The following is a 15,039-nucleotide window of genomic DNA, read 5'->3' on the forward strand; positions in this document are numbered from 1 at the left end:
CTTTTGCCTCCACCCATTTTGTCACATAATCAGTGCAAACCAAAATGTACTTCTTACCTTTGGATGGGGGATTTATGGGGCCTACAAAATCAAGAGCCCACCTCTCAAATGGTTCTATAAGGACTTGTGGCTGCAAAGGCATTTTGTTTGATTGCATGGGCCGCCCTATCCGTTGGCAGCTATCACTCTTCCGAAAATACTCCTTTGCATATTTGAAGAGGTTCAACCAGTAGTAACTTGAGTGAAGGATCTTATAAGTTGTTCGCTTGTCTGCAAAATGTCCCCTGCATGGTTCGTCATGGCAAGCTCTTAAGATGTCGTAGATCTCATCTTCTCTAACACACCTGCGAATAATCAAATCAGCTTTGGTGACAAAAAGATATCCCTTAATCCAAGAATAATCAACACTTTTCCTAATAATCCTTTTCTTATGATTGGGTGAAAAGTGGGGAGGAAACTTTCCTGTAGCAAGATAATTAGCCATGTTTGCAAACCAAGGCGTTTTAATAGATATGGCAAACAAATATTTGTCTGGAAATTCATCATCAATAGGAACATCCTCACCTGTATGGTTGAACATCAGATACCTAATTTTCCTTTCCTGGCCTGTCCACGACCGTGATGTCAATTTCCTGCAGCAACAATAGCCACCTAGTAATCCTGCTATTAGTAACAGGTTTGTTCATAAGATAACAAATGGCAGAATGATCTATATGCACAGAGAATTTATAATCGGTGATGTAGTGTCTAAATTTATTAATAGCGTAAACTACATCAAGAAATTCTTTCTCAGTTATCGTGTAACTCAGTTCTGTAGGAGTTAAGTTTTTACTGATAAAATAAATAGCATGGGTTACAGGATCCTCCTTTTGACCCAAAACTGCTCCTATGGATGAATTAGAGGCATCAGTGGAAATGTGGAAAGGCAACTTCCAATCTGAGCCTCTCAAGACAGGTGCTGAAGAAAACTTTTCTTTGAGCTTATCGAATGTGACTTGACACTCATCATTCCAATGAAATTTAGATTCTTTTGTTAGCAATTTAAATAATGGAGAGGCTACTTTTGTAAAATTTTCAACAAACCTTTTGTAGTAGCCTGCATTCCCAAGAAAACTGCGGACCCCTTTTTAATTGGTTGGTGGGGGTAGTTTCACAATAACCTCTATTTTTTTTGGATCAACCTTGATTCCTTTAGTAGAAACATGATGGCCTAAAACAATACCATCAGCCGTAATCATAAAGCATTTCTCATTGCTCAATAAGAGGTTAGTCTCTCTACATCTCTACAAAAATTTCTCAAGATTTTGTAAAGCTTCTTCAAACATATCACCCATAACAGTAAAATCATCCATATACACTTCTACGCAATCATGCAAAAGATCATAAAAAATACCTAGGACAACCCTCTAAAATGTGGCTGGTGTGTTACATAGACCAAATGGTAAAACTTTATATGCATAAGTACCCCAGGGAAATGTGAATGTAGTCTTCTCTTGGTCTTCTGGAGCTATCCTAATCTGATTATACCCGCTGAACCCATCCAGGAAGGAAAAATACTTTTTCCCTGCTAAAGTGTCCAGTACTTGGTCTATAAAAGGTAAATGGAAATGGTCTTTTAATGTAGCTTTGTTTAGTTTCCTATAATCTACGCACACTTACCATTTTCCATTCTTCTTAGGGACGATAACTAGTGGGGACACCCACTGACTATCAGAAATAGGATAGATAAACCCTACATTCAACAATTTCTGCAATTCTTCTTTTACAATTTCTCTTAATGCGGGGTTCATTCTTCTTTGTGGTTGTCTTACTGGCCTAACATTTTCTTCTATGTAAATGTGATGAATGCATGTGTTAGGGTGAATGCCTCTCATATCAGTGTATTCCCATGCAAATGTGTCTGCAAAATTTCTTAATGTCTGAATTAGTTGTTTTTCCTGTTCAGGAGTTAAGGCAGAATTGATGTTCAGGGATTTTGCAGGAAAAATTTCTACCACCTTACTCCCCCATTCAGTCATTGAATATGCAGGAAACACAGATAAGAGGGCTGAATGTAATTCTGAAGCTGAACTATATTCATAACAATTCTGCAGATCATTAATGACATCTAAACTATGATTAGGCTGACTGTCTAATTGATGCAGGAAATCAGGATTAGAGATACAACAATTTATCAAATTTTCTTCTGACTTTTCTTTGAGGCTCATAGCATGGGCTATTGTTAAAACTGGTAAAGCGCCTTCTGAATCATGTCTTCCTCTTCAACCCATTGTGTATTTTCTGTTTTCAAGAGAGGTTTAGCAGGGGGATATAAGTTAATATGTTTTGTCTCAGCCCCATGGGTGATAGTCATGTTTCTAGAACTACACCCTATGTAGGCATTGGCCGTGGCTAACCAAGGCCTCCCCAAAATCAATGGATGCCCACCCAAGCTAGTTTTTGGTTGAAGAATGTAAAAGTTTGCAGGATATTCTCAGGAATCCAAGGAAATGACAATGTCTTCTAAGACACCCTATGGTTTTACCTTAGACCTATCCGCTAATTCTAACATGGTAGGGGTAGGTAGTAAATCAAAGGATCCTATATGGGACAAGGTCTCCATGGTTATAACATTTATGGCTACACCTAAATCAATTAAAGTGTTTTTGATAGGATAGCCGTTAATAAAGGTGGTCACTACAGGGATTCCTAGATCTGCATACTTTTCTGTAGCAAATTCGGCAGACATTAAGCTTGACAATTTTCCTCCCACTTGAATAGTTGAAGGTCCTTTTCTGGTTTATTGGTGCATAACTCCCTTACTATTTTGGCATAAATTGGGATGTCTTTGATTGCCTGAAGCAGTGGAATTTTAATGCATACATATCTTAATTCAGCTTCCAGATCAAATTCTGGTTGTTTTATTTTAATTTCTGTTTCCAGCCTTTCTCGAAAAGGGGGTTGGACTATATGAGATGAGGAGGGTTCTTTTAGTTGGATTGGTTCAGGTGTAGTTTCCTCTTTTTATGTATCTAGGGTATCTTCCCCTACAATTTCCTCAATTCTATTAGGCTGATTCACCTTTCTTCCTGACCTGAGATTAATTTCCTGCAGTTGTGCAGGTAATTCCTGTAACTGTACAAGTTGCTCCTGTAACACAGGAACAGAAATTTCCTGCAGAGACGCAGGAAATCCCTATAGAACAGGAACAAAAACTTCTTGCAGTGGCTGGGGTGTAATACAATAGGTAGGGAAGATGGGATAATTGACCAGTCCGATGTTGTGAGTGGATCAGACGGTTTTATTGTTGGGGTTAGACATTAGCTGGGTAGGAATTTGTGTAGGGAAAGGTTGGTTTGGTGGGGCAGGTAATTGGAGTGGTTGTTGTGGTTGTACAACTTGTTGATGTGTGGGTTATGAATAAAAGTTTTGGTTTAGGAAATTCTGTGTTACAGGATAAGAAAATTTTCCTTGCCAAGGCTATTGAGGTGGTTGTTGAGGGGGCCAAGTCTTCCAAGGCATTGGAATATTCCACGTCTAATTTTGAGCATAAGGAAATTGAAAATTGGATTGTGACATACCTGGAGGACGTGGTTGCCAAGGTCTTTGAGGGTTCATCATGTAAAGTGCATTGACAGCTCCTTGATTTTCCATGTATGTTGCTTTGAGTTGAGGTAAGGATGGACATTGATCAGTGGAATGCTCAGCTTCGCAAAGTTGACAAATTTCAATGCTATCAATAGGGAATTCTCGCAGTGCATGTTTCTTCCTACATTTGGGGCAGAATACTGCCATGGCTTTCTCCAGTGCCTCGTGCTTTTCCTATTTACTCTTAGTTTCGAAAACATCTAAACATGAATACAAAGTACTAAGAATATCAGTTTTAAGATTTTCAAATAAGTTACTCATTTCAAACCTGGTCAATCCAGTTCCTGCAACCGGTTTAACAAGTTTAGAAGGAATGTCTCTTGGCCTTCCTCCCACCTTGGAATTTCCTCTCGAATATCTTTTGCAAATTTCACACACGTCATCGTAACTCATCTCTGATATGTCTCTTGCACCCATCAAGTTTAAAACCTCCGGATATTTATTTCTAATTTCCCTAGGCAAGATGTTCCTCTTCATTTCTTTATCTAGCTGATTCATATTAGTTCTTTGCAGATTATATTGAAACCTTTCCACCAAGTCCTCAAGACTCTCCCCTTCCTTCTGAGTCATTACAAATATTTCTTCCCTAAGATCTCTAGTCTTGCAGTAGTCTTGATATTTTCTCAAGAACACCTTCTTCATTTCATCCCAGGTTGTGATAGAATTTGACCTTAGTCCCATGAACCATCTGAGAGCTGCATCCTTCAACGTAGTAGGGAACAACTTCAGTTTCTGGGAATTTTAGGAGTATTCATAGCTTCTACACAACACATCGAACTCGAATAAAAAGGCATCTAGATCTTCACTTGAAGCACCTCGAAAATTAGGCAAGGCTGAAGGATGGATGTTTTTCATCTGGGCTACTTCACCTATCTCTATGATGGGGAACTCAAATGTGACCAGCTTCTCCTCCTCATCAAAGCCTCCATTGGTATTACCGGTTCCTTCTTCGTGAGCCATCTTAGTCCAAGAAAACGAGGGACCGTTGAAGACTACAGATCCTGTAGAGTTGAGGTTATGGAGTTGTGGTTCTTTGACAAGGTTCTTAAGGAATTCCTCTTCTAGCTAACCACTGAGCAAAGATGTGGTCTTCCTTGAAAGGGGGAATTCTAGATGGGCAGCAACAGAAGATTCTCCAACCAAAGGTTCTGTTGTAGATGTATAAGCTTTCTCAGGACTGCAGACCTCTGGTTCAGATTCTTCCTCCTTTACTACCTTGTTTCTTGCAGACTTCTTTTTCCTTACCATTGTATTAGCAAGTGGAGTGGTGCTCACACCACCACGAAAAAATATGAAATATGATGGGCCCTATTCATCTATTATTCAAACAAAACAAAACTAAAAAAAAATCTTGCTAACAATCAGGACACGGCTTTGGCGAGTGGCTGACCTCTTGGGTGCATAGGCTTTGCCTTGTGTCTTTCCACTTCGACTCCCCCAGTCCTAAAAAACCAAACTGTCAAAAAAAAACTGACTTAAAGCACTTTCAGTATCATCCCTTAGCACCTCCCCAGCAATGACACCAAAATGTTGAGTCAAATTATACTTGTATAATTTGTCAATATGAATTGTCAACCCAGGGAGGTAAACTAGTGAGGTGCCATGCAAAGTATATGTAGGCTAACTACCTTGAGTGTAGTATCTTTACAAGAAAACAACTAATGTCCCTTCCTAAATCAGCAATGTTGTAGTAAAGCCATTGAGCAGTATATAACACTCCTCTTTGTAGCACTGTTGACTTGCTGATTATTGATCAAAAAGAAGGTGAAGGATCACTCAACAACTAATCATGCATGCTTCTGTTCTTGCAAAAGTGTTGTTATAACAATAGTCATGAAGGGTATATAACAACCCTTGACAACTTATTTTGTTGAAAATCATGCAAGAAAGAGATAAATAAAAACAATCATACAGTAATCGTGAAATCGGAACAGTGTTGACCAACAAGTGAAATCATCAATCTACACTATCACAATCCAACACAGAGTAATGGTTGCAGGGAATACAGAAAGGTTACATTAGCTGTTGCAGGAAGTCTACTACACATTGAAATCAAAAATCATTATAACTATATTACAGGAAATGATTTGTTACATAAACGAAAAGGAAATCGTATCATTCACACATTGTTATTACAAAGAAAAGTAAACGCATTAATAAACAGGACATAAATTATACATACATTTAATATACACCGGAGCTATGAGTGAAGGGGGCCCTCCTTCACTCACAACTCCTTCAAACACGAAAGAGTTTCTTACATTAGAATGTCGAACATCAACGATTTACCTTCTTATAAAATAAAAGTCGATACGTAAAGAGACTGAGTGCTAGGTCAGTCACACTTCGTCTCCTGATAGCGTCTGATACTGTCTAACTTTTCAAAACCAAATGAGACTGTGTTTATACAATTTCCTACAGCCATATTAGACTGGAAATAACAAATGTAATCTTAGCCTCTAACTGATTAATCCCTAAGATCGAATCTACAACAAAACAAAATAGTAATTTTTAGGCATACATCCATCATCATAATAGAATGTTCTTTGTTTAGTCTAATTCATGACTGCAAGCATGAATTTAGACTATTTGGTTGTATGGTTGTAGCTGTAGTCCGAAATTAGCGGAGCCTCTGCGAAAATTAGAGTATCTGCTGGATCCCAGAATTCATGTAGGATTCTCGAAGGTAGACACCTTCTGCAAGATTTGTGGGCATCATCTGCAGGATTTGCGATTATTGAAATCTGCAAGAAATTCCTCATGTTAGAGCAAAAAGAAAAAATATAAAAGCACAAATAGTTAGGAGGAGACTCGAATGCAGGTAAAAATGACATTTAAAGATGTTTCGTCATACCTTTAAGCCATGATACCCTGTTTAGTTAAAAAACGGAAAATATGGAGGGCTAGGTATAATAAGATGGAAAAAAGGTGTCAAAATGGGGAAATAGGGTAGGATATTATCAGCAAAAAGATGGTAATCTTTGAATTCAACATTGATTGCCTTGGGTTTCCGAGTAGCAATAGCACATCACATATGACCCAAGGCACCTCCTAAACTTAGGGCGTTCTTCCACTTTGCACAACATTTGACGATTCTTTAAGATGATACACCTGGACCTAGCATGCCCCTAAGTCGACCTTAGAACCATATGAGGGATGGCACATAGTTTAGGCCTAGATGAGGATGGTCGCACCTTTAGAGACTTGGGAGGGATAATAGCACCTAGATAGCCCTCAACATTGGTGCAGAGATGGATATTTTCTCATAATTGGAGACCGAGGAGACCCCTTTATGGTGCACCAATTGGATATTGGGGACAACTGAGTGTTATTGATAAATATTTGAGGGTCAACCCTCAAAGCATGATTTTTATATGCTACTACATCACACTTGATCTAGGTGGATATTGGTGGCCAACCACCTATTCCACTTGGACCCTCACCATTGTTTCTTTCAGTTTTTCAGTTTCGTTAATTGTAGCACAGTTTACTATTTTTGGAAGTTTTTCGGGTCCTGAACTTCAGGAGTCGTTTTGAGGCCCTAAACGACATTTTTTGGCAAAATTGTTTAGTGATTTCAAAAGAAATCACATTGATTGTTATAATCCTCAGAGAGATCTTTCCAATGAGGTATCATACGCATCAAATGAAGATAATACGACCAAGTTACGACCCTGGGAAGTTGGCTGCCCAACTATCCCCAATGGGGCCCATAAAATTTTGGTGTTACATCTCCTCGGGTTAGGGTTTTGGTTGTAACTCAGTTCAGAGGCATGTAGCTGCCACACCTCTTCTCAGAGATAAGCTACCATCGCCCGAGCTATCTTATTTCCATTATGTTTGTAAGCATTGTTCAATATTTTTCTATTAATGAAATGAAGTGTTTTCTCCTGCATCTCTGTGTTTATGATTATATCTGTAAGTTGTTGTGTTCTTATTTAAGTTTGGATCAATGGTATCAGAGCGGTCTGCTCTTTCTCTATTTTTCTTTGCATGTCCCCAACGAGGTCAGGGTATAAGGAGTTAGGGCTCGATCTGGTTGAACCATTGCATGATCAGCCTCGCAAAACCCAACGACCTCCCATGGTGGAAGAAAAGAAAGATGAAGGGGTAGGAGGTCCTTTCAAAATGTTGCTCGAGGAATCCCTAGAGTGACAGAGGGATGTGATGATGGACAACTTTTTCTAGATCCTTCGACGGCTACCCACAGGTGATGCATCTTCATCCAGCAGCCACTCTGGATGCACCACTCTTTTTAAGGTACAAGTTAACTTCAATATTCCCATATTTGAAGGTCTAATAGATGTAGACGCCGTAGATAAATGGTTAAATCTATTGGAAGGATATTTTTCAGTCCATGACTTTTTCAATCGGGAAAATATTACTTTTGCACTTCTCAAAGCCACCCCGCACATCAAGGATTGGTGGGAAACCTACTATGAACAAAAGGACGAGAGTAAACCCTCGTTGTTTTCAATCACACCCACTTGGATTTCTTTCTGAGATGCCATCAAGGAACAGTATTACCATGTTAGGAGCTATGAGGATAAATACATAAAGTGGACCATGCTACAGCAGGGAAGGGACCAAGATGTGCCATAGTTCACAAATAATTTACATACCCTTCGCATGAAGCTGGGTATTAAGGAAACTGAGAAACATTTGGTGCTCAAGTACCGTGGTTGTCTACACAAGTACATCTAGGATGAGATGGAGTTCCTGGACATCTCCTTGCTCGACACAACATATCGGTATGCTGTAAAGAGTGAGTAGAAGTTTAAATGGAAGAAGCGAGACTTTGGATCCATGAATCTGTTGTGCCTATCAACAACCCCCCCTTTTTATTAGTGTTAGTAATAACATTAATAAATGGGGACCCTTCCAAAAAATCAAATCTTAGCATTTAAGGTTACCTTTTTGTTTTTAGAATAAAACAAGATGTCAAAGTAGAACTTGCTAAAACATGGAAATTTACCTTTTCATACTCCAAGCGCATAAAACTTCACAAACTGCGAGTTTCCTATAAAAAATGCTACATGACCATAAGGCCTAAGAATAGATTTATAACGGAAAGTCTTGAATATTTAAGTATACCATGAAATACCCGCTTTAGAAAAGGTTATTCTCGCATCACAAAAGGTTACAACGAACATCCCTTATAAAAGTCACTCCTTGAAAATGCGATCCGTGAGAATGTGAGATCATGAAGCTTACAACCTCATCGCATCGCAAATAACATTACCGCAGTGCTAATTTATGTAACATAACCAAATATCATGAAATGTGATAGCATCTCACAAATCGCATATCGCAACAGCTTAGGTAACTATGGTTTGTAACAAAAATACGTTTTGCGATATAGCGATCTGCGATATTGCGAAGCAAATCGCAAAATCGCTTTTATCGCATTTCGAAGGTCTCAGGGTTCTAGGAGAAGTACTTTCTGACATTCAATGCAAAGTTATGAACATTAAATTTTAGCATAACGGTCCATTAGTGGTCATTTATTAAAAATGATTAGGATCAGTGTAAAGGACTATTTGACGCAAGTTGATATCTTTTGATGTGATTTAGAAGTAAAGACATCTCGTCACCTTATTTTCATCCTTCTATTGATTATTCCTGTATTAACTATCATCTTTAGCATATTTTTGCTCTCTGCTTGCAACTTTCAGGAAGAACACACAGAGAGTAATACAAGAAGAAATGGGGAAGAAAGGTAAGGCTCCCTCGTATGAGAAGACATAAATGACCCCATTATTCACAGACACTACCTGTAGTTGGGATGCAGGGATACCTATGTGGGAAGCTATGTATCAGTGGTTAGAGCGAACAGCCAAGAGTTATGCAAGTTACAGTTACAGCGGATGGACGCAGCTCTTCTGAAGCATCCCTAACTAAACTTGCATGCTCATTTCTACACCGCATTGTAGTGAGGCCAAAGATACTCCCCTACACCAACATGGTGAAATGGATTATAGATGGCGTAGACATATCTGACAAAGAGTTCAAGACAGCCAGCCAAGAAGTCATGGGGTCATTTTCTCCAAACAATTTGAGGTGTATGTACCACTTGCCAGAACCCCAGGCCAGCTACAACAAGCAATTTGTTGAGAAGTTCGCCAAGGAGAATGAAGACTTGGCAGAATGCACAAAGCATTGGTCAAACAATGATGAAAGACTAAAAATGGATTAAAACGGTATGTACGCCACTGGCTCTCTTTGTTCTCCTTACTATTTTGCCGCTGCAATGTTATGTAGACTATTTGGGAAACCAGACATCAACAAGTTTTCATTAGAATGGTTACCTCTAGTGGATGCAGCTACCAATGCCACAATAATGAATTGGGCCCAAATCCTGTTAGATAATTTAGTCGCTGCAATTCTAGAATACAAAAGAAATAGAAGCATTGCTTCGAGGGTTTACCCTCCATTCTTTTTGAGCGCCTATGTTATGGACGCTATTTGTTTTGTTTCCAAATTTTCGATTATGGGATGGAAGTGGATGGTACAAAATCCACTTCCTATTCATATTTATCACAAAGTCATGTGGGAATCAAATTTTGTGCCACATTTCTTCAAAATTTGTCACGAAGTTATACTCCCGATCCATAAAAAGATCTACAACAGAGATGCCCCAAGGTTTTCCCAAGAAGCCGAGGTGGATATTCTCTCTATGGCAAGATGGTTTGGGGAAGAACTGTTCACTTATATCAGAGTGTTTGGCAGCATTATTGCACCCCATGTGCTACCTTATTACGTCCCAGACAAACTGATGGCTAGGGAGATAGCCTATTAGACCTACAGCGTGGGGGGAATGAGTGAGGTACTGAAAGATTCCAAGAAGGCCATTTGGCCCCAATTTCTTGTAATATGTGGAGAATTTGCATTGCATGACTTAGGTCATGCTTTCAAAGAAGTTGATAATATATTATGTTTACAACTACCAAAGTTCCCGGGAAGGCAATATGATCCCTTTGGTGTTGTAAGTAATTTTACTACAATGGTTAAAATAAAAGTATTTTCCCATGAAGAAGATCCCTTTGATGATGGTTTCATGCAGAAGAACACCTTCAAAAAGGTTCGGCAAACAGCATGAATTCATTTTGACCAAGAAAATCTCCAAAATTTTGACAATTACAGAAAACAAAGGTTATCTAAGGTCCCATTGGAACAATTACCCATCGAGCCAATAAGAGAACCTACTCCCAGTGTTAGCATAAGTGATGATTCAAAACAAAAGTCCAAAACAAGTTCAGAAAGAGAATCAATAGAAAAGTTTGATAATCAGTCCCAGGATGAACATAGTAAGGATAAGGAATCAATAAAAGACACAACTCAGTCTAGAACAGAGTCTGATCAACAGACTTCATCAATAAAACAAACTAAGGCTTCAACCCCCCTTGCAAAGTAAACAGAGCCACTAGTAATTGATCTAGAAGGGGAATGGGAAAATTTTAATAAGATAATTAACACAGAAGAACAGAGCTCGGAGCCATTCACAAATCCAAAAGAGACGACAACAGAGATAGTAATAGAAAGGACTATCAACACTCCGAAAGCAGAGCACATTCCTATTGATCCCTCATCTGAGATTGTAGTAAAAATAGAGGAAATTCCTCCTCTAGATGTGTTTTATAGCCCTCAACATAAAGTTGTCGTCAAAAGGCAAAGAAAGAAATGAAAATTGGATTTTGTGCTCGCTCCCAAGGATTAACCTCTGGATGTTCTTTGGAAAGACCCCTCTACAGATCCATCAGAAATTCTTACTAGGCTCTCACAAGTAGTAGGTGCTTACACTTCAGCAACTATTGATAGGGAAACAAAAGTTCAATTATTACTTAAAGAAAAGGAAGATAGGATTTTTTTTTGGAACAGCAGTTACAGCAAGTCAACATCAATCGACAAGCAAAAACACAGTTGGCAAAGCTTCAACAAGACTTCCAGAAAATGCAATTGGCACATCAAAGTCGTTTGGCTAGTAAAGAAGAGCAGTTACAGGGTATAATAGAACTGCACAAAGATGATCCAAAAATTGGCGAGTTTATCACAGAGGCACTTGCTCTCAATTCCTAGCTCTTGCAATAGAAATAACTATTATGCCAGAAGATTTCGCAATGGAATTCCCTTTGCAAAATGAGCGATAATATTACAAATCAAGTCGTAGAATTATGACTTGAATATGATTGAATTTTTAAGAAGGTCTCAGACTTCTTGAACTGGCAGAAATTCGAAGAAGGAAAAAGAGTAGACATGCCCAGAATTGATGAAACGCACAAGGAAATTTTATCGTGAAATGGGATTCTCGGCTAAAGGAAGCAGAACATGCAATGGAAGATGCAGCGGCAGCAGCGAACAGTGTTATTGAATGCATAAATGAAAATCTACACAAGGCAAATTTGGTGGCAGAAACTACCCCCGGCTTCCTTCCAAAAGCACAACAACTTCAAACAATGTGTAAACAAGCGGCAGAGGAAAGGGCAGAGGCGATTAAACAGGTAAACAGATTGAGCTGGGAAACATACTGGTAGTATCTGGTAAAACCACATAGCCAATGGATGACTCTAAAGTGCCTCCTGACTTCTGCCGAGAAGATAGTGCCAGCTCTTACCAATGTCGTATTTGCAGGACAGTTAAAAGCTGAAGTTGGCCAACCGACACTCTTGAAACCGATGCTAGATATTTGCGATCTAAAGGATCAGATGCAGGACTAGTCATAGATGTAATTTATTTTTGTTTTCGTTTATTTTTTCTTAAGAGGCAGGTCGTTTAAACCTCCTTATCTATTTTTGTAAATATTTATTTTTAGATTTCATAGAGTAGTATTTAAACCCCTCTCATGCATTTAGAGAGGGGTCCAGAGTTTTATCAAAAACAATTCTTCAAAACGTGCATTTTGTCCCCCACTGAGGAGGTTTTGATAAAATCAATGGAACAAGATTTATTTTCTATATGAGTTTAATATCTGCTACTGAATTTCACTTTTGTACTCTTAGTGGATGTTAAGTGATTTGAAGATAGATCTATATTGCTACAGCTCATGGTAGGACGTATTACAAATGGTATTTTTATCTCCTAATACTTTTTTACTTATGCGTCAAGAAATAAATCATTTTCAGTTATTTATATATGAAAGTTTGAATGTTTAAGTTATTATTATTGCACTTTTGTATGGTGATGACTTACTCTTTTTGCCGAATATGTAAATGACTCTTATGCGATATATTTCTCATATTGTTTCGGCTAGCTTTTTATATGAAACAATCATTTTTAAATGGATACTTTTCTTATGGTGATCGAATGATCTTTATTACCAATTGATTTTAGAAATTATTTTAGATCGCATAAGTAAACGTTACTCTTGGGATAGTTTTAGAGTTAGATGTTTTCTTTGATTATAATAGATTGCATATGACAGTTAGAAGTTAGATTAGATTTAGAACAAGTATTCACCCCATAAAACCCCAAAAAGAAAAACATCATCTCGTTAGCACACACATTATAAACAGATTGGGAAACTGGTCCCATCATCCCCAGTCGGAGCCACTATTCCAACCGGAAAAGGAGCTACATTAAGGTTCGGACCGGGCGGTTATCCCCCTTGTTGGAGACCCGATTTTTCGAGCCTTCAACATATTTGGCGCTAGAAGGAGGGCTGACTATGAATGGCAAGTAAATCTACATATTCACGCCATTCTAAGAGTAAAACTCTCTCACCCTCACCCTCAACTTCTCGTTCGCATCCCAAATCTTCCATCTTTGAACCAGAAGTTGAAAAGAAAAATACAGAGCACATTACTAAAATCTCAAACAAGCCAGATCATTCTTCTTCAGATTCCCCTGAGTTGCAAACTTTAATTCATAAGTTACAGGGGATTTCAATATCTCAAGAATATTCTGAGTTATCCCAATGTAGTGTCACTTCTCATTTGACCCCATCTCAACCACTGACTAGAGCACAAAGCAAAAAACTAGGAATCCCACTAGTTGAGTTTCCTTTACCGAGTCGTAAGAAAGCTAGGAAAACACTAGTAGAATCTCAGAGTGAGGTTCTATCATCATCTTCATCTACCATCCCATCCATATCATTACGAGGTCATTCATCCATCCCTCAACTCCAGATCGTGGTTCACACAGGTACAGGAGCAACATCCTCCTCTACCCAATCACCTTCAACTACTGCCACACCTCCTCCTACTCATACCTCGACAATGGCAGGGAATCCGCAACAAGGCCATGGGCCAATCCAGGCGCTGTAAGAATGCTTGCACCTTTATCGCAATTATGAACTCATCCTGAGAAATGGCTACCCAAGTTCAATCCTGACAACGACCAACTGGCTGAGGAACACATAAATAATTTCATGCTATCCATTAATTTGAATGGAGTAACAGAAGAGGACGCAGTTGTACGATTATTCCCCTATACGTTACAAGGAGCAGTAGGATCCTAGTATTTTTCTTTACCAATAGGTTCATTAATAACTGGGATACGTTTCAAGATCACTTTTTAACAAAATTTGGGGATGATAGGTCAACAGCAACTTTAATAAATGACCTCTCCAATTTAAAAGCAGAACCAAAGAACCAATTAAAGATTTCAACTCTCACTTCAATAAATTGTTGAACAAAATACCAACATCATCTAAGCCTAGTGATGAAGTCCAAAATGAGTGGTATATTTCTACTTTACCATCAAATTCAGCTATCTTTGTAGATAGAGTTGCTAAGCCAACGCTAGCAGAAAACATGAAAGAGGCAATAGCTGTAGAAAAGCATATCCTAGCCGTAGAAAAGAAAAACGATGTAGATGAAAGAAAGTCTAAAAAAGTGTCTTTTAGAGATGATCCTAAGAAAAAACAATCAAAGGACCCGTTCGACCTAGAAGGGTTACAGAAAGTCTTGAAAACCATGTCCAACAAAATGGTTGATATAAAGAAACAAGTAGCAGAAACCTCTTCCAAGAAACCTTTTAAACCCTTTAGAAGAAATCCTTCAACTTATTCCAAACCACCAAATGCTATAACAAACGCAGAATCAGAAGGGGAAGAGGAAGAAGTTTCAAATGAGGAACAAACCGATGATGATGAAGTCGTATAACTACAAGGAATGTGGGATTTCATTCTTCCAGATGAAGAAGATCAAGATGCATTACCTGTTAGTACCAGAGGTAGAAATCAACTTGATCCTCCACGATCCAGTGCTAAATAGAAAAATCCAAGTCCGACTTCTAAGGAAAAAATCGTAGGGAAGAAATCCTCACCAAAGTCTACTCAGACAAACCCAGTCCAATCTGATTCAACAACTCCATCTAAAACTCTTATCATCTCTGATGAAATGGAGTATAACATTGTTGAGGATATGAAGAAAACCAGGGCAAACATTACTTTTCACGAGCTCAGCAAATTAAAAC

General features: G+C 38.5%; 1 protein-coding gene and 1 pseudogene across 5 annotated transcripts in view; one reads left to right on the top strand and one right to left on the bottom strand.

Moving 5' to 3' along the window:
* Positions 1-3,614, top strand: part of LOC149219892 (uncharacterized) — a 30,073-nt pseudogene extending 26,459 nt beyond the window's left edge.
* Positions 1-15,039, bottom strand: part of LOC149219891 (glutamate receptor 3.3-like) — a 189,455-nt gene that overhangs the window by 96,084 nt on the left and 78,332 nt on the right. The window lies entirely within an intron of this gene.

Source organism: Pinus tabuliformis, chromosome Q, assembly GCF_031772625.1.
Source record: "Pinus tabuliformis cultivar Carrire ecotype Pingquan chromosome Q, CPIR1, whole genome shotgun sequence".
Taxonomy (NCBI): domain Eukaryota; kingdom Viridiplantae; phylum Streptophyta; class Pinopsida; order Pinales; family Pinaceae; genus Pinus; species Pinus tabuliformis.